The following is an 18,579-nucleotide window of genomic DNA, read 5'->3' as shown; positions in this document are numbered from 1 at the left end:
TTCGCTCTGTCAAGGTGTCAGTTTTAAAATATTTTCGGGGTCTGGCTTTGTTGTTCCAGTCGTTGTTTTTCTGGTTACAAGAGCTTGACTTGCTCAAGTTGAGAATATCTGGTGGATTTCTGGTGGACTGATTCCTTCCTCTGGGAATCCTTGGAGGATCAGGGAAGTCCCTGGTCTTTTGAGATGAAAAAAACTGGTGCTTTAACTATTTCTGTTACATATATTTAAAAAAAATAGAATTTGAATAAGGCATATCATGAAGACTGGGCTAGGGCTGCACATTGGTGTCCACAGGCAGTCAGAAGAGCCAGAGACTACCATGCTTGGCTTGGCCTGTGGACCTGCACACTGAACCCTTGTACAGTGACGTCATGAAGTTGGTTGACCAAAGGAGCAAGAGAAAGTGTAGTTGTTTATGTAGGAAAAACAACAAAAACATTTATGCTTTTACAGGGACAATCGATCTTCATCTTTGGAAAGTCTGGGGCCTACTTAACTCTACTTAAGTTTCCTGCCTTCTCTTAACATTTGTATAATCATTTATCTGACATTCACCATGTATGGAAAGTTGTAATTAGGTATCTACTGGTTGATTAGCAAGGTCAGGTTATTATTCAGACACATTATGTAATTACTTTGGATTTTCTAGTGTACTAGTAGTCTTCATAAGTATTAAATGGCAAATCTTTCATGCCATGAATTGAAAATATACAGAAATATTTGGTAACCTATATTCAAGCTCTTCCTGTTGGGTACAACAAGAAATGAAACCTTTGCTGATTGACAAAGAAGTTTGTGCAAGTTGCTTAAGAATTGGTCTAGGCAAGCATAGGCTAGAGATGTTGCTGTCCGTGGTGCTGAAGTGAGATTTTTCCAGGAGAAGTGTTGAAGATGAAGATACTGCAGTGACCTCTGGCCGGGTAAATGATGACAGAATCTCTACAAGTCTCAGTATCTTCCACTAGGGTCATTTCTTAAACAACACAATAAATACCACTGCCTTTCCAAAGAAGTAAGACAGCATTGGCTCTCTTTTCCTTTCTATCCCTTCTTTCCCAATCTTACACACAAAGGGAACAACTGTCCTCCTTTACCTCTAACCTGCTTTAGCACCTGGAAACTGCAACCATGGTAGTACAGATAAAGGATTTGCATTCATTTGCAGGAGAAGACCTATTTTAGTGATAGGTATTTGTTACCTATTTTAAATAAATGTGAGTCGATGGCTGCATTTTACTTTGACTTGATTAGTTGTGCTTTTGACGATTAAGCTAAACTCAATCTGACCTGCTTTAGGATCATTCCTTAAGACCAGAAACATGTATCTTAGGAAATAGTAATTCTGAGTTTATGGCATTAATTGAGAATACTATTTTACTAGATAAGTGGATCTTAATTTTCTACCTATTTTATAAACCATATCATTACTACCCACACTTAGGACTTAAACTCAATCTTAAGTATTATTACTCAGAAAGTAATAATGAACACTTAGTGTATGCATTGTGGAGTTATTTATTTTGTCAAGATGTGTTGCACTGAAAATATAAAGAAATCTCATAGAAATCTCTAGCACTTTAAATTTACATAGTTCAGTATTTCAAAGATAGTCTGTGTTGTCAGTAGACTGAAGCATATTTTTCTATAAGTATGTCAAACTTATCTTTATTCAGATGTCCACATGAATATGTTAAAATGCTTATTTTCCTCCTTGCCTGAATTAATTCCCAAGTTAATGTTTAAATCATGATAGCTATAAGGTATAGTATGAATTAAATTTATAATGCTATGAACTACTTCAGCATTATATTGTGCAGAAAGTAGGAGTTATACACAAAGGCACATTATCTTGAAAAATCTCAATTCCTTTAAACAATTCTTCACATTGAAAAGTAAAATATAGATTTTTTTTTGAATTTTCTCATCACCACAACCCAGAATTTATTGCCTGTGATGTCCTGTAGATATTTCTTGGCTGTAGAGGTTTTGTTGTCTTTCTTTCTTTCTTCCTTCCTTCCTTCCTACCTTCCTTCCTTCCTTCCTTCCTTCCTTCCTTCCTTCCTTCCTTCCTTTCTTTCTTTCTTTCTGTTATTTTTTTTTTGTTATTGTTGTTGCTGGTCTATTGGAAATATTTATTCCATAATAGCCATTTAAATATTATAATTTTAAATTTAAAGTATTGCTGTTCTTGGGTTAAGGCTCACAAATCAATTGGTTATATGTACAAATGAGATACAAGCATAGTTCCTTGCTTTAATGCATGATTAATGTATGATTCTGAAAAAGTCACAAACATATCCACACACAAACTCTATCTCAAGGCGTAAAATGTTACTTGTTGTCTTTAAAGATTGTGTCTGAGTTTCTTTCTGAACATTTACTTATTTCAAACCTAATCATAATTACAAAATGGTTATCATACTGAGCTTTGTTCAAGATAAAAGTTCTAGGACTGGCATGTAGCTCAGTGGTAGAGCACTTGCCTGGCATGTGTAAGGTCCTGGGTTTCTCCACCAGCAATGCCACAAAACAAAAAGAGATTATTTCTATGAAAAAAATTTTTTTCCATTTTTAAAGAAGCTACAAAGTCATGGAATACATTAAAAGTAAATGCATTATATTTCTGTAATTGGTAATAAATTCATGAAAAATTCAATAATTTAAAATACATTGATCAAAATTGTGGATAAGATACATAAAATCATGTTTGCATTAAGAATTAGTATGATTAATATTTTAGGAGAACTATATTAACATTTTTATACCCATGTATAATGAAATTAGTTTCTGTGGTTTCTAACTTTAGAGCTATGGTATGTTTTACTTTCTGTTTTAATCTTTCCTCATTAAGACTTGCCACATTCTGCATATGTACAAAATGAAAATGGAATAAATTTATTTTTTATTTAAACTGTTTCAAATAGTTTCTGACCATGTTTTTCTAAAAACAGAAAAAACAACCTTAAAATAAATCTAGTAGAATCCTGGTATCTGAATTGATGGTTATTGGAGATCCAATAGAGCTTATTTACCATGGTAAACCTTTGTATTATAACATATCATAAGAATAATTTGCAACCAAGAATGCTTATAATACTGTAAGAAATAACTGGTTTAATTTTTTAGCAATACAAATTTTTACTTATGAAGACATACAGAACAAAAATACCTGTTGCATGTATCACTTATACTATAGTTTTTAAGTTGCTACATTTTATGATGGATAGCAAAAATTATAACAGTAATTTTTCTCTTTGGTTGCACTGTTATTCAAAACAATGTTTTGTTATATAATAAGAATTTGACAAATCTGTCAAAATCTTCAACTTGGCAGGCAATATTAAAAATGAAATATTGTAAGCTTCAAAATTACAAATGTATACCATTTTCATGCTTGCTTTTTACTTAAATAAGGATTTTCTCCTACATATGTTAAGCTTCTGAATAGTCTTGCAAATAAATATTATAAAACATGGTGTTTAGGGAATATATTCTTTCGTGTTACAGGTAAACTTTTGTAGTTACTGATGGCTCTAATTACTGAATATGCCCTCAAATACTTGGTGAGGGAACATGGATTGAAGGTTAGCCTTTAACACAAGTCATCATATCATCCATAGCTTCATTATCTCAGCATAAACTCTAATCTTCATCCTCCCTAAAAGTACTTTTACAACCTCATCTCAAAGAAGGTTTTATTGCTTATTTGTATTTGACGACACTGAGCACAAGGATATCTAGTGAATGTTAGGCATGTATAACTATTCTGATACTTGTGACATTCGGTCTTTTGTCAGGTACTACTCACAATGTTACCTGATCTGAGAACACAGAGTTAGGGTTGCATGATGTGTAATTTGAAAAAAAAAAAAATCTTAATTCTTATTTATTTTAGTGTTATGTACTATGGATTCCATACTTTTTATGTGGAAAATAAGATAATTCACAATTCTTTTCATCTAAAATTTGAAATTAAAATATTGTTTTGCTGCTTATTAAGTACTATTGTACATATTAGGTCACTCCCCAGAAGTGTGGAGAACACATCCATAGAGATCTCTTTCACATGCTACCACTTGATTATTTTCAAATTGTTTGTAGTTGAATGGCTTTCTATAGAATGTAAGAGTTTTGTCATGCAGATAATTGATCACTCATAAGGCTATTTATAAAGCCAAAGACACTAGCATAACTATTTTTATGACTAAGATTTATGTTTCTTACATTTTTTGCTCAACATGCAACTGCTGATTTGTGATGTTTTGTTTTTATAGAAAACACCCAAAATTTTGTCTTAATATTAGATTTCTGTTTTATTATAGACCAAAGAACAAATATTTTTACTTTCGACTTCTAAATGGGTCATATTCGTAGCTTATATAGGGCACAACCTACTTATTCAAATCTAAGATTCATACACCTGCTGATACATTGGGTTTTAATCACTTGTGTTAGATGCGGTGGGGGTGTGCCTGTGCCCGGTGAATTAAAGCACAAAGGAGAGGTGCTCAAGCCAGCTCTCAGTCTGCCTACCTGCATCTAAATCATAATCCATTTTCTGGTTAGGTTAAACCTGTGAGGACAAGTTTACAGAAAACCGCCTCTAATAAAGGACGATTTGGGATTGAATTTTATGAGGTATTACTTTTATTTCAGTTTTCAGTTTTAAAAACCTCCATTGGTGCCAATCTCACAATGACTAAGCACCAACTACCTTGTTGATTGTATTAATTTATATCATAAGTTATTTGTCAAAATAGTGAATTCTAGAATAGTGGTCCTGGAGTCACAGTGACATATCCTGAGGAGTCTTGGAAACAGCAAGGCCTGGGTATCCCCAAAGCCAGAGATTCTGATGTCATTGATCTGGCTTGTGTCCTGGGCCTGCGCTCTTTCAAAGTTGACCCCGTGGTTCTGAGGTGGGGCCAAGGTTGAGAGCCACTTTCTGGTCGACAGTGACCACCAATGTGGAAAGACCTTCTGGGTTGTAGGTCTCAGTTGTACATAATAGTTCATCTGCCAAGCTGATGAGAGAACGCAGACATATTTTGGGAGAATGGTGACAGCAAGAAGATTAGGCAGAGGGCCTGGGGGCAAAAACGGAGAGAATAGGAAGTGCTGAGCAGGTGCCCACAGGAGGCACGTGCCAGAGGAGAAGGTGGACATGAGGAGGTTGCATGTGTGAGGACCAGAGTCCAGAATGTTTGCAGTTGGGCCTGTTGGCGGGGTTTTCTGCCTCGAGCAGGGCCCAGGCCTTACACAGTGTTCACATACTGCGCTGAGAACTGTAGTACAGGAACGATGCTTCCGGGAGGCCAGTCAACTATTGGCTGAGAGACACCCTGCCTCGTTGTTTTCTAAATCTATAGTGTTCTCCTATTCAAAGAGAAAGAGTTTAGATGTTTTCAAAATTGTCTGACCATTTTTAAGAGAAAACCTCTTGTTTTTCATGGTTTTCACCTGATCCAAGTCGAGTCTTTCTTCACGTGTTTATTTCATTTAACCTTGGCAGTTAATCATTCTTTCTCAATTTTTTCATTGTATCGATAAACCATGTTTCTTCTTCTTCTTCTTTTTTTTTTTTTTTTTTACCATTTCTATAATACTGGAATCACTAGTTGGCTTAGTTTTTATTTTTTTTTAATTTATTTTCTTTTAAGTTTTAAGCTGCTAATAAGTCAGATTACTACCAAACCAGTCAGGATTGGTTTTAATAGAACATTAGTGGTCTGTTTGGAAATCAGTGTAAATAAAATCAATGATTGGTCCTCTCTTTTTAAAAATTTTATGTTATGAGATACTGTGAAAAAAATGAAACCTAAATTTTATAATTAAATAAGACATTAATTGTAGTTGTAGTCCATGTAGTCGAATTTTCTTAATGAAATTTTCTAATTCATTCTAGCTCTTTGGCATTCAAAACAAAAGATGGCTAACATGGGTCTTTTTTTGTTGATAATGGTGAATAATTTATCCTATGTATTTTACTGGAATGAATGAAAACATCTAATTCTTGGGTGTCTAAATTCTTAAAAAATAGTGGTTAATTTTTTTCCTTGGTGGTATTTCTGTATTCAGTCAGTTATAAATAAAACATTCTAGAAGTGATCACAGATGATAAAAATCCAGAACACCTTCACCCTCTTTACCTGTTTCCTCTCCTCCCTGTCAGTGTGCCTTTTTGCTGTCATCTGGCTGTGCCCTTCCCTGCCATTTAGAGGTGGCATTTTTCCAGGGCCTCTGTCCCATGGGAAACCCACAGTTCAGGATTCTTTGCTACATCTCCACTTCCTTCAAAAATAACCAGTTTATTTCTTATTAAACTATTGCTGACTCCATTTATTTAAAAAGAAAACTGAACTAAGAAGTAAATGGGTGATTAGAACAAGGTACTGACTCAGAAAATGATAGAAATTTTAAGTAGGAGAAGGAGCAACTCAAACTTCAGAGAATGTTGAAAGTCAGAAACTATTTTGATTCATTTACTCCTCATGCTGATCCCGTGGATGAGCACCATCACAGATTCCATAGAGGAGTAAAGCAAGGACATACAGCTAAATATCCCAAGATGGAACATCTGGGTTATGTTAAATATGAAGTTCACTTCATCACTTTAAATAGTTTTCTCTTGCCTTTGATTATGAGCATTCACAAACATCCCAAAGAATTAAAAGATCAGTATACTAATCCATATCTATCTTTCACATAGACTTAGCAATCATTAAACATTTTACTGTATTGCAGCCTCTGCTTATTTTGAACTTAATATTGAAAACATTTTGCAGATGATATGGCCAGCTAAGAAGGCAAGTGTGGCAAATACTGACAGCTGGCTGGATGACTGGATCCATCACTTCAAAGACGCAGGGATAGAGTGAATGAATGGCCTGAAGATCAGAAGAACTCTCAGGCATCTGATTCCACCTTGAGAGCCAATTAGAGAAAGACTGGGTGTGAGGTTTTGGTGGGGAGGAAGTCAGCTTTGGAGATCTGTGATACTTGTTAATGCTGATTATTTAAGTTCAGTGTGGCTGAGAATATTGGTCTGCACAGTATCCCTGACAAAATAGCACAAACTGAAAGATTTAAATAGCAGGTGTTCATTTTCTCACAGTCCTAGAGAAGAAGTCCATGACTGAGGTGGCATCTAGTCTGGTTTCTGGGGAGACTCCCTTCTTGCTCCATCCTCAAATGGCCTCTTCTCTGTGCACCTGCACTGGGAGAACTCTGTGACTCTTCCACTTCATACAGTGACATCAGTCCTCTTGAATTAGGGCCCCACCTTTCAAACCTTCATTAACCTGTCCAGCTCTTACAGACTCAATTTTCAAGTATGGTTGCATAGGGAGATGGGACTTCAACATTGATTTGGAGGGGCAGGGAACATAAGTAGTCCATAACAGTGAGTACAGTCTATGTGAAGGCGTGGAGGAAATGCCTCTGGAGAGAGCAGTGCTGCCCTGTAAAGCATAATTTACCCTATAAGAAAGTCTTTGATTTTCACTATTTGTAAGTTAAAATATAAGAAATGAATTCTATTTAAGTGATTCATTTGGGATGGTTTTTATTTTCCTCTAAAATTAGCTCCAGCAACCGTGTGACATGGGGTTGGAACAAGGTCAAGTGATGACAGAGAGGTCAGTGCAGAAGCCATGGTCTTCCTTAGGAGCTGCAGGACAGTCTTCTAAACCAGCACTCTCCAGTGGAATTTCCAATGGCAATGGGAATGTTTACTTCTCTGCCCTGTCCAACAAGTACCCACTGACCACATGCAGCTACTGAATACTTAAAATGTGGTTAGGGTAAGGGGAAATGGCAGGCTTAATTAATCTAAATTTAAATAGCCTGACGTGGCTGGTGGCTACCATGTTGGACAGAAAATTCTCAGTTATTGCAGTGGCTATGGAAGTGGAGAAGAAAATACAAATTTAGCAGACTTCCAAACTTTGTAGCATGTAGTCACCAATTTTATGTAGAGGGAGGATACAAACCAGATTTTATAAAGAGTGAATTGAATGAGACAAGAAATATAAGAGGATGAATAGGTTGGGATGAACTGGGTGAAAGAAGGAAAGAGTTCATTTTTGGAGAAAATATTAGAAGACGTGCAGTGAACAATCTTACTAGTGCCAAGTTGGGGTCACACCTTAACACATGGGATTTGGGGTGACGTTCCACATCCAAACTACAGCACTGCAGAACGAACATGAAGGATGAAATTTTTAAGTTTTAAGTCTTGGGGACCTTTCAAGAGTAGTTTCAATGGAATGGTAGGAAGAGTGTCACAATGTGAAGGTTTAAGGAATGTGTAGGAATCGAGGAAAGGAAGACAAACCCAACTGCTCTTCACTGACTGGCAGTGAAGGGAAAAGAGGACAGAATACATGGGAGATGGCCATGAGCTTAGAAGTAGAAGATATGTGATGAAATACATTTTAGAATAGCTAAGATTGAGGTGAGAGTGGGAGGTTGGAAGAGTTACATGCAGGAAACTTGAGTGAAGGCCCCAGATCCCAAGGGCATGATGGGCGCCATCCATGACTTGGCTTTGGTTGAAAAAGAGGTTGTATCTTGAACATGCTGTTGTACATCCAAGATCCTTTATTTTGTTGTTTGTATTTTGAACAGGAATAATGATTTACTTTCAGGATTTCAGAAAGTAAATAAAACCATCAACTTGAATATGCTTAAATCAAAAAAGAAAGCTCATTTTCAAATAATACAAAATTGTTGCTTTTAAATATGAAATTATCAGCAACTGCTGATGATAATTTAAATACATTACATTTAATATATTTAATACTAATTAGCAATAGTATGTATTGCTAAAAACATTTTCTGTAAAAACGATTCACCCTGGGACTCCATAACGTAATTTACAGGACCAAGAGAATTGAATATGACTGTGTTTTAGATTTTCAGAAAAATTAATTGACATGTTTGGTAGAAAATTCTAAAACTAGAAGTTAGGTTTGACTTTCATAAAGAAGTACATTAAAATAAAGATTTAGGATAGGCTGGGTTCTACTCCCAGTTTTGACATTTATTAGTCATATGACATTGCTCAAGTTACTTAAAATGTGGATCCTAATACAGCCTTTCATGGCACGGGGCTGCGTGCATATAAAAGTCTTTAGCCTAGGGCACGAGAATGCCGATAAGTGGTACAATTCATTAAAACCCATAGGAAATGTCAATAAAATGAACATTCCTACCTAAGAGCTTCCATAAATTTATAAGTTGTTTAAGTAGACTTTGCATTTTGCATAGTAAATTCTTGATTTCTTGTATCTGCATCCATTATATTTCTCTAGGATGTGGATTGAATTTTTAAACAACTCTAGAACAAAATGGAAAATAAAAGTTTGGTCAGAGTAGAACTTTCTATTCCTACAGCTCCATGTTCTTGCTGTTACTTCAGATTAAGAGTTCACTCAGGTTGCATCTCGTGCTGAGGCATCCTGTTGGATACTTAAGGAGAGGAAGCTGAGGGCTTTTGCCCACAGCCTTTCTGTGAGGACAAGTGGAGAAGCCATTGTCACCTTATCTCCTCTCCTTTAAACCTATGGGTACAAAGAGTGTTGGGAAAATTTGGGATATGTGTTTTGTTAAGTGTTGGAAAGTCATGCACCTTGGCACTGAACTAGAGCCACCGGATGTGGCCAAGATGGCAGTGGCAGGACACAGGAGAGAGGGTGGTAGAAGAAAAGACTGCACACTGCATCTGGGAGAGGGAACTGCTCTTTCTGAGAATGGAACACAGGGAGGCACAGGAAGGCCGGTCACCGTGAGGGAGGAGAGGGCTTCCTGACACTAGGGGTGGGGATTAGGCTCTGGGTTCAGGTGTTGAAGTGGGAAGATCTGTGTTTGATGCAGGAAGAATGTTCTGGTAAAGGAGTTGTTACTATCGTACAACAGAAAAGGTTGTCTGGGAGACCAGGAGCACGTTGCTCTAGAAGATGTGCAGATGGGATGGGAGTTATCTGCCATGGCCCTAGGGGCCGTCTTTCCTGCAGGTTGCAGTTTAGACTTGATGATTTTAAACACTGCATCACCCAGCATCCTTGGCACCAGCACTCAGAAGTGGTGATGTGCACAGTGTGGTCAAGTTCATTGCTGATCTGGTGGGAGGTGACGTTTCTCTACACAGAAATCATAACTACTTTCTTAGCACTAGCACCTTACTCTTAAAAAGGCAAAACCTTGATAACTGCAACTTTGAATTGTTTCTCTGGTTACTATTCATGTTCTTGTCCATCTGAATAATTAAAACATAAAGAATTAAATATATGTTCTTATTCTGGTGATAGGTAGGAACTGAGAATGATGCATAAGTTTTTTTTTGTTATTGCAAATATCAAGAATACATACTCTTTCGTCTCTTCTGCTCATATACTTGTCAATCACTATTGTAAGTTCTCAAACAAACCTCTCCAGCACAGTGGGATCCTATGATGGGATGGCACCAGTAAAGACAAGTTCCACAGGACTTTCCTCCACTGGTTTCAGAGTACTTCTTTACATAGTAATTTACTCCCACATCCAGTTCTTTGGGGCTGTTGTCAACAGGGCATTGTATAAAAATCTCCTCTGGAGTCCTATTCCTGTATTTCATTCTTACAATGAACAAGAACTGTACTGAAAATTTGAACATTCTTATCTTTTTATCCCCTGCACAGTTCCACCTCCTGGGTCAAGTTAACTTTCTTCAATGATGAGGGTAACTGAGACTTAGTGAAGTTAAGGAAAAAGACCTGGTGGCCCTCCTCCCAGGTGACCCAGATGGCCTGGCCTCCTGCTCTGCTCAGCCAGACTCTCCTCCCGCTGTCTAGATGTGGAGCTGGTAGAAAGCATGGCAAGCATAGCCTTCCAATCTCAGTCATCGGTTTCTAATCAAAGTTGTCCTTTTCCTGGTCTGGATCAACCATGGGATAGAGATCTCTAACGTGGTTTCCAGATGGACATATTTTTTTAAAGGCACTAATGTTAAATTCAACCTCAAGGATCAGATAAGCTGCAAGAGTCTGTCTGGAGAAAAACAAATGTTTCTAAAAAGGTCAATCTGAATCTTAAACCATTTTAAAACAGGATTCCTCCTGTCCATGGTGAACTCTGTTCTGGTCGCTATGGACCATTAGGCAAGGACTTGTCAGCCAGAGGAACTTTCCAAGGCAATGGCTTCCTGCCCAAGTTCAAATAAAACAGTGGAAAAAAAAATAAGGCCACTTGCTCATGCAAATGATCTATCTGTCTTCTTGATTGTGGTCTTTACATCTGATCTGCTTTGAAGGTTTGGCAAATTGTGACAGTTTTCACATATATTCTATTTATTCCAGGAAGTTTCTAAATATGTATTGAAAATTTAAAAGTCACTTATAAAACATGAATCCTTTCATATCATTTCAGTTTTGACTTTTCAAACTGAATGCTCATCTTTATTCAATGTGTCTGAAAATTCCAGTAAAGAGGAGGGATTCCAGTGTGAGTGAGCACAAGTCCAACCACAGAGTTCACTTTTCTCATGAATATATAGAGTAGTTTTAAAAAAAAAAAAATTTGCAGTTGTTAGCTTTCAGCTGTGGTTTTGATTTTGACATTTAATGAATTTTAATGACTTAGCTCTTTGGAATGATGGAAATGATAGATCCAGTCTTTAGGTGTTTTGATATTTCATTGTCCTTATGACTTTGTGGGTGGAGACTAGACAACCATGCATTTGCTGTCTCACCTACAAGGACTCACAGGGTCTCTCTCCCTCAGCAAAACTGAACTTTGAAAAACAGTGCCCAATCTCTTTATATATTTCTTGAGTCTTTGACAAGTAATTTCTCTCCATATAACTTCAATATCTGTGGAATGTTAAGAAAGTCCATGGCTTATGTCTCAAATTTTAAATGGTACATTTGAATTAATTCACATATATCAATTGTTTTAAAGTTTAATTTGCGATATTAAGATATTATATTAAGAACTTGAAACTTTCAAATGTTTCCTTAAAGCTTTGGGGATTCATCTTTGTTGTACATCAGTTGTTTCATGTTTTTCAAAAGGTCAGTCTGAGCCCTAAACCATTTCGAAAGGTAGAGATTTTTAAGTAGGTTCTAACCAGAGAAGGAGTTCCGGGTATCAGCTTTTCGTAATTCCCTTTTCACTGTGTCCACACGGAAATGAGAATGAAGACCAATAGACCACCACGGTGGAGGCAAGGACAGTACGCACAGATTGGAACTGTGTGTTAATCAACTTTTTTGGCTAATAGCCTGTCAGAAATGCATGAATCACTATTCCAGAAATGGCACACAGCTTTTCAATATTACACTTTAATTAGATGGACGTTTGAGTTTTTCACAATATTCACTTTAAGTGCAAAACCTGAGCAGAACAAATTTGCATTTTTTTTCACAATTTGGTAGTATTCATAAAACGAAATCAATATAGCTAATGATGCTGTGTTACACTCCACAGTTTTTTTTAATATATCAAATTTATAGTAGATAAATTGTAGAAAAGTAAGCCATAGTAGATATTGTTTAAGGAAAAACCGTATCTTCATCCAAATATATTAATCAATGTAAATGTGCTAACATTGAAATGCAGGGACAAGAAGAAGCAGCTGACCTGGTGCTCCCTGGGAGTGAGATTTGAGAGTTTCCATGTCCTACCCTTGATTGATTGATTGTAACAGTTTTCTTTGGTTAGTGTAATGCTTTCTCCATTTTGGGCTCTTTCATATGACCCTGAGCCTTTTTTTAAATTTATTTATTTATTTATTTATTTTGTACAAGGAATTGAACCCAGGGGTACTTTGCCACTGAGCGAAATCCCCAGTCCTTTTTTATATTTTATTTAGAGATAAGGTCTAACAAGGTCTAAGGTTCAGGGCCTCGATAAGTTGCTGAGGCTGGCTTTGAACTCACAATCTTCCTGCCTCAGCCTTCCAAGCAGCTGGGATTATAGGCATGTGCCACTGTGCTTGGTTCCTTAAACCTATTCTTAATCTTCTGTTTGTGTGTGATTTAATACAATCTCTTTAATTTCAGTAGCCAACATGGTAATGTTATCATATTTTCCAGTTCCATATTTTCCAAAACACCTAAAGACTGGATCTATCATTTCCATCATTCCAAAGAGCCAAGTCATTAAAGACTGTTGTGCCCAGTGGCCCTGATTTCCCAGCTGATGGGAAGGTGGCCTTCTAAGACTGCCTATGCCTCTTGTCAATGAGCCTGCAGGTCAGAAGGACCAAGGACATCAGCCCTGGGGGGAACACAGGTCTGTTCGCAGAGCTCTCACACTGACTCTTTGCAAAGGGTATGATAAGGCACTAAGGGGCCTTTAGAAAGAACATTCTCATGTCTTAATTTGTGATCGTTTCCTCTGAGAATGCATTTTGCCATATAATTTCGGCATCCTACATGGAAAAAAAAAAGGCAGTATAGGGACAAATGAGTATTGCTCTTTAAAAATAGATCTTCAGTGGAAGCTGTTTGTGGACAATTTGAGCACTGTTATTATATGGCAATAGTAATTTAGTCACTGAGATAAAAGATATCCCACAGTGCACCTAGTTAAAAAAGGAATAAATAATCAGGCACTTTATCATGTGTGACTCACATGTGGACACGGAAAATGTAGGAATGTTATGTACAAATGAGGCCACTGTTAAAGCAAGGGTGGAAGGAGCGTGAGGGCAAACTTGGGAGAATGTTGGCTTTTCTCTTTCTAGATGGATGTGAATCTCTTAAGCCAAAAAACTGTTGTGCTCAGAATCTGTTCCTGAAAAAAATCATAGTGGTAAATTTTCCTTTTCAAATGGTCTTAGTTTTAACCTATCAGTCAGAATGAGGTTTGACTGGGATCCTTGCAATCTGGACAGAGTTGCAATTTCAACCTGAACCTGTTCCTTCTCTCCTGTTTATGGAAGGTTCATTGTTTCCCCTGCAAAATACAGTGGGCTCCAAGTCAGATAATTGCAAAATACCAGCTTTATAAAATATGGTGTTTGATATCTTTGTTGTTGAACAACAGAGCTTTTTATATGGGAAATATAAACACAGTATTTTATTTGTACATGCTTCTTTATGGCTAATTATGGGTTTCAAAATAATAAACAGCAGTGTAATTACTCCATAGCTTGCAGTAGGGATGTGTGTTTCCTTAATCTGGCCACTTAAAGAAAGAATTAACTGTTCATCTGTGAACCTTTCCAGAGAAGCAATTTTAAATCTAATGTTATTTGTGTTCTAAATTTAGAAGATTATAGAAAAATATGTTGCTGTTTGGTTCTGCTGATTAGTTTATGCATTTGAAGAAACTGGAAAATATGATAACATTACCATGTTGGCTACTGAAATTAAAGAGATTGAGAGAGAAGAGATTGTACATAAACAGAAGAAAACAGCAGCCTATGAGACAGCATAATTGAAACTTTCTGATGGATCCAAACATTGGGGCAAAACTATAGGTATCTTATTTTTTTCCTTTAGTCTGAGATCCTATTCTGAAAATTTACTTATGATGTTCAGAAAAGCACTACAGAATTGTTATAGCTGAGAAATCACCTGGCAGATCAAACATTTGCAGGAATGTGGAACACTCACAAGTGTTTTCTCCCCATTTTTCTGTGTTATTTCACTTTGAGGAGTGAGCTGAAGAAACCAAATCCATATTAACCATGTATGTGTGTGTGTGTGTGTAGGAAAAACCCTTTACTAATATAAAAATAAACATAAATAAGTACTGTGACCACTTTGACATCAATTTGAAGACAATTTAATTATCACTTGATACTGTGAGTACAGAGAAAATAATTGATGTCAACTATTTCTCTAACATGGTTAATATAAGTCATTCACTCAATTTTATTTTTGAATTCTAATGTGACTCATGGAAAGGAAGCAAAATTATGCCAAAAGCTAGAGGATTGTATTCTTCTCTGGCAAAATGTTGGTAGTTAACAGTACTTTGTGATGGAGCCAAGCAAATTGCTTAGCTCTATGAAGTAGGTCTGATGATAATCCCATTTTGTAGATAAGGTCTATGGCACAGGGCACTTTATTAAGGTTTTTAACAACCACTTTATGTGTTTTATAACTCATTGCTATAATAGTATAGAAACAATCCTGATTTTCAAATATTCCAACCTATTGAAAAAGAAGAAATCATAAAATATTAACATAAAGGCAATTTCTTGGAACACATGTGAATAAACATATGATAAAACTATGAAATGAAATCTCTTCCTATATACCAGCCCATTTGCTTCTTCTACTACATTTTGAAAATATTCATAAGGATAGGAATCATGTGTGATTCATTTTTGTCTAAATTTCTTGCAAAGAAGGAAGGAAGAAAGAAAACAGCAAGTTTGTGGTGGTTATAAAACATGAGGGCAGGTTCTTTCCTGATCCTTCAATTGAGAGGATATAGCATGCTGTGCCTTTGCTTCTGAGCATGCCTATGACCACATACACCAAAGGAAAAGGCAGAAGCAGTGCTCTGTGACTTTCCAAGTAGGTGACAAAAGCCTGTGCCATTTGCTGTTTGCTGAGATATGTTTTCTTGAAGCTCCAAGCTGTTGTGCATTATGTTCAGTCAACTTCCATACTGTGAGGAAGCCCAAGCTGCACAAGAGGCCACAGGCAGGCTTTCTTATGGTCTGTCTCATTTGAGCCTAGGTTCTGAATCTTCCCAGGCCAGGCACAAATGTGAGTGATCCTCCAGAGGAGTCTAACCCCAGTCATTCCAATCATGAGCCGTTCATATCATCCCAGAGCCTCACATTTTCTAGAGGAGAGAAAACCTGCCTCCATTATGTGCTCAGAATTCCCAGTCTACAAAAACCCACAATGTAATAAATTAGGGTTGTTTTAAACTATGTTTTTGGGTGGTTTGTTATGCAGCAATAACTAACTGGAATAATGTTAAATAATAGTTTGTTGAATTATTTTTCATTATGTGAAAGGTTCTATTCACTAAATCAATAAAAATTTAAATAAAAGAAATCTATGTGGCCTCTTGCATTTGACTAAATTCTTCCCCATCTCCGGTTAGAAAGGCCAGTTAGGTTATTGAAGCTATAGTTAGAATGTTTCCCCCTGCCAGTTCATTTAAATCACAAAGAGAAAATATTCATAGCTAAACTTGTGCATAGTTCATCATTTGAAGAGCTATGATATACATGATGTTTATTGGACTGGATACTTCTAGCAGGTTGTGTACAGTATAACTGAACAGATGTAGTTGTAGGCAAATAACAGTGCCTGCAAGAGATACAGCACAGTGCCCTAGGAATTTAGGTTAGCCCTCTTTTCCTTTTATCATTGGATTATACTAGAATGCTAGTATACTAGTATGGACACTGTGTGTCCATAAGTGACAAAAAATGGAAATTTACTGTCCTAATGGTTAAAGCATCAAATTGTGTCTGCTGACATTTTTAAGGGAAAAGCAATTTTAAGATTGCATTACTTAGGAAATTCTGCTCAAATTCTCATGTTTTGATGTTGTTACTGTTTAATGAAGAAACTATGGTGAAATAGTCCTCTTGAAATCGGCTGTTTACTCTGCATTTCTCATATCAAGCGTTTCAATTACGCAGGGATCATGATTTTTGTCTTGTAGCCCGAGTGTCTGCTGTTCTTTTGGAGAAAGTAGTTGCAATCTCACGCACATGTTGAAATTATTGCCTCTTTGATCATGTACCCACCAGCTAGACCTTTGAATATTGTAAAAAGTATTTCTGCAAATTTTTATGTTCAATTTATTTTAAATATTTTGGGATAATTGAGGGTCAATATTCATGGAAATCATTCAGGAAAACTTGATGGTATAATTAGGAGCAAGAGGCACTACTGATGTTGAGTAGAACATAAAGAGGCAGCCATTGGCTGACATAGAGGAGAGCACAATCAGGTTTCTGGGGTGACATTTATCCAATAGAGGGGTCAGTTTTTCACAGTAAATAAAAAAACTGCAATAATATTATATTTAATTTTTTCTGTAAGTGAGGCAGCTTGCTTTTATTTTTTATTGCTTTATAAAAAAAAAAAGGAGAGACTCTGTGCTAGTTATCTACTGTTATATAACAAACTGATGCAACTTAGACCCTCTTGCACCTTCTGTGAGTTGGGAGCCCTGGCAAGACTGAAAGAGTCCTCAGGCTACAGTGAAGGTATCAGCCAGGACAGGGTCATCTCAAGGTCTCCTGGGAGGCTCAGGCGCCAAGCTCATCTGGTCTTCAGCTGGGCTCTGCTGCCTGCATCCGTTGACCCAGGCCTTTGCTCCTTGCTGTTCATTGGCTGGAGGTGGCCCTGACCTCCTGGCCACAGGGCCTTCTCTGAAGTAGCTCACAATCTGGCAGCTAGTTCTTTAAAGGCAGCAGGGGAAAAGTTTCTGAGTGAGACAGATGTGACAGTCTTACATAAGGTAACTGTGAAAGTGACATCCCTCACCTTTGCTCTTTTCCATTTATTAGGAGTGACTCTTGGGTCCCAGTCACATTCAAGGGAGGAAATTGCACAAGGACATGAACACCAGGAGCAGGAATCATGGGCCACCTGAAAGACTGTTTGCTTTGCTTTCCAAGATCCCCCACTACATTGCTCTTTAGGTAACCGGAGACAGTTTCACATGTTTTCAAAACATCTTAGGAAACATACACATTTAGTTTGCTTTATGTTGTCCAAAAATCTAGGAGCAATTGATAAATATTTAACTATAAATATGGGAGACCATCATCATGTTTAAATGCAAAGGGCTTTTACTACAAGAACATAGATAAATAAAATTTTATTAGGCATTATTCTACATAGGGAATATGCAATTTCAACTAATGAAATTGAAAAGTCATTTTCAAGTTTCCTTTTTTCTTCCAAAATTGTTTATATTTAAAGTAAATTTGAAGGTCGCATTGAAAATTTTTGATTTAAAAAATCTGCTATAATTATGAAATAGTAATGTCACATAAATACTTGATGATAATTTAATGTTTCCTAAGCTTATAATTTTTGGTAAATTAGTGCATCTTCAAAACTTATAGCTTCTGAGTGGCAACTTAAAATTCTCATGATAAGATCAACATTTTTAGTCCATTGTGATAATCTCATATGACTATTTAGCCAGAACAAATCTCATTTGTCTGGAATGCTGCCCATAAATACTAAATTCAGATTAAAGGTTTCAGCAATGGGATTTAAAATAAATATGAAGGCACTTTAGGGCAACTGCTTTTATGAACAGAGGTCCAGAAACTCTCTCTGTTCAAATACTTTGACCCTACTAGCAGAATTATTGTTTTCAACTAATTCTAGAATGCCAGATATTTTTGGAGAGTTTCATCTTTTGTCTTGAATCTTTGATCCTCATGAAAGTACAAATTTTATTTTTTCTGTCCTTGTTATACATTTACATTTAACTAAAATAACTTCCCAAATTCTTGCTTACTGCATATAGTTTTATTAGGGAGAGAGGGAAAGCGTCCCTGGGGGTAGGAATGGAAGCACTCCAGTGGGTTTGAGAGTTAGAAGGTTGTGTCCATCAGGAAAGATCAGGTTGTGGTGAATTAATAGGCATGTCCAA

General features: G+C 36.6%; 1 protein-coding gene across 2 annotated transcripts in view; it reads left to right on the top strand.

Annotated features, from left to right (window-relative positions):
• NALF1 (NALCN channel auxiliary factor 1) overlaps window positions 1-18,579 on the top strand; it is a 555,054-nt gene that overhangs the window by 1,692 nt on the left and 534,783 nt on the right. The gene's annotated exons all lie outside the window — the stretch shown is intronic.

This window comes from Sciurus vulgaris (assembly GCF_902686455.1).
Source record: "Sciurus vulgaris genome assembly, chromosome: 4".
Taxonomy (NCBI): domain Eukaryota; kingdom Metazoa; phylum Chordata; class Mammalia; order Rodentia; family Sciuridae; genus Sciurus; species Sciurus vulgaris.
This window is presented reverse-complemented; position numbering and strand designations above follow the sequence as displayed.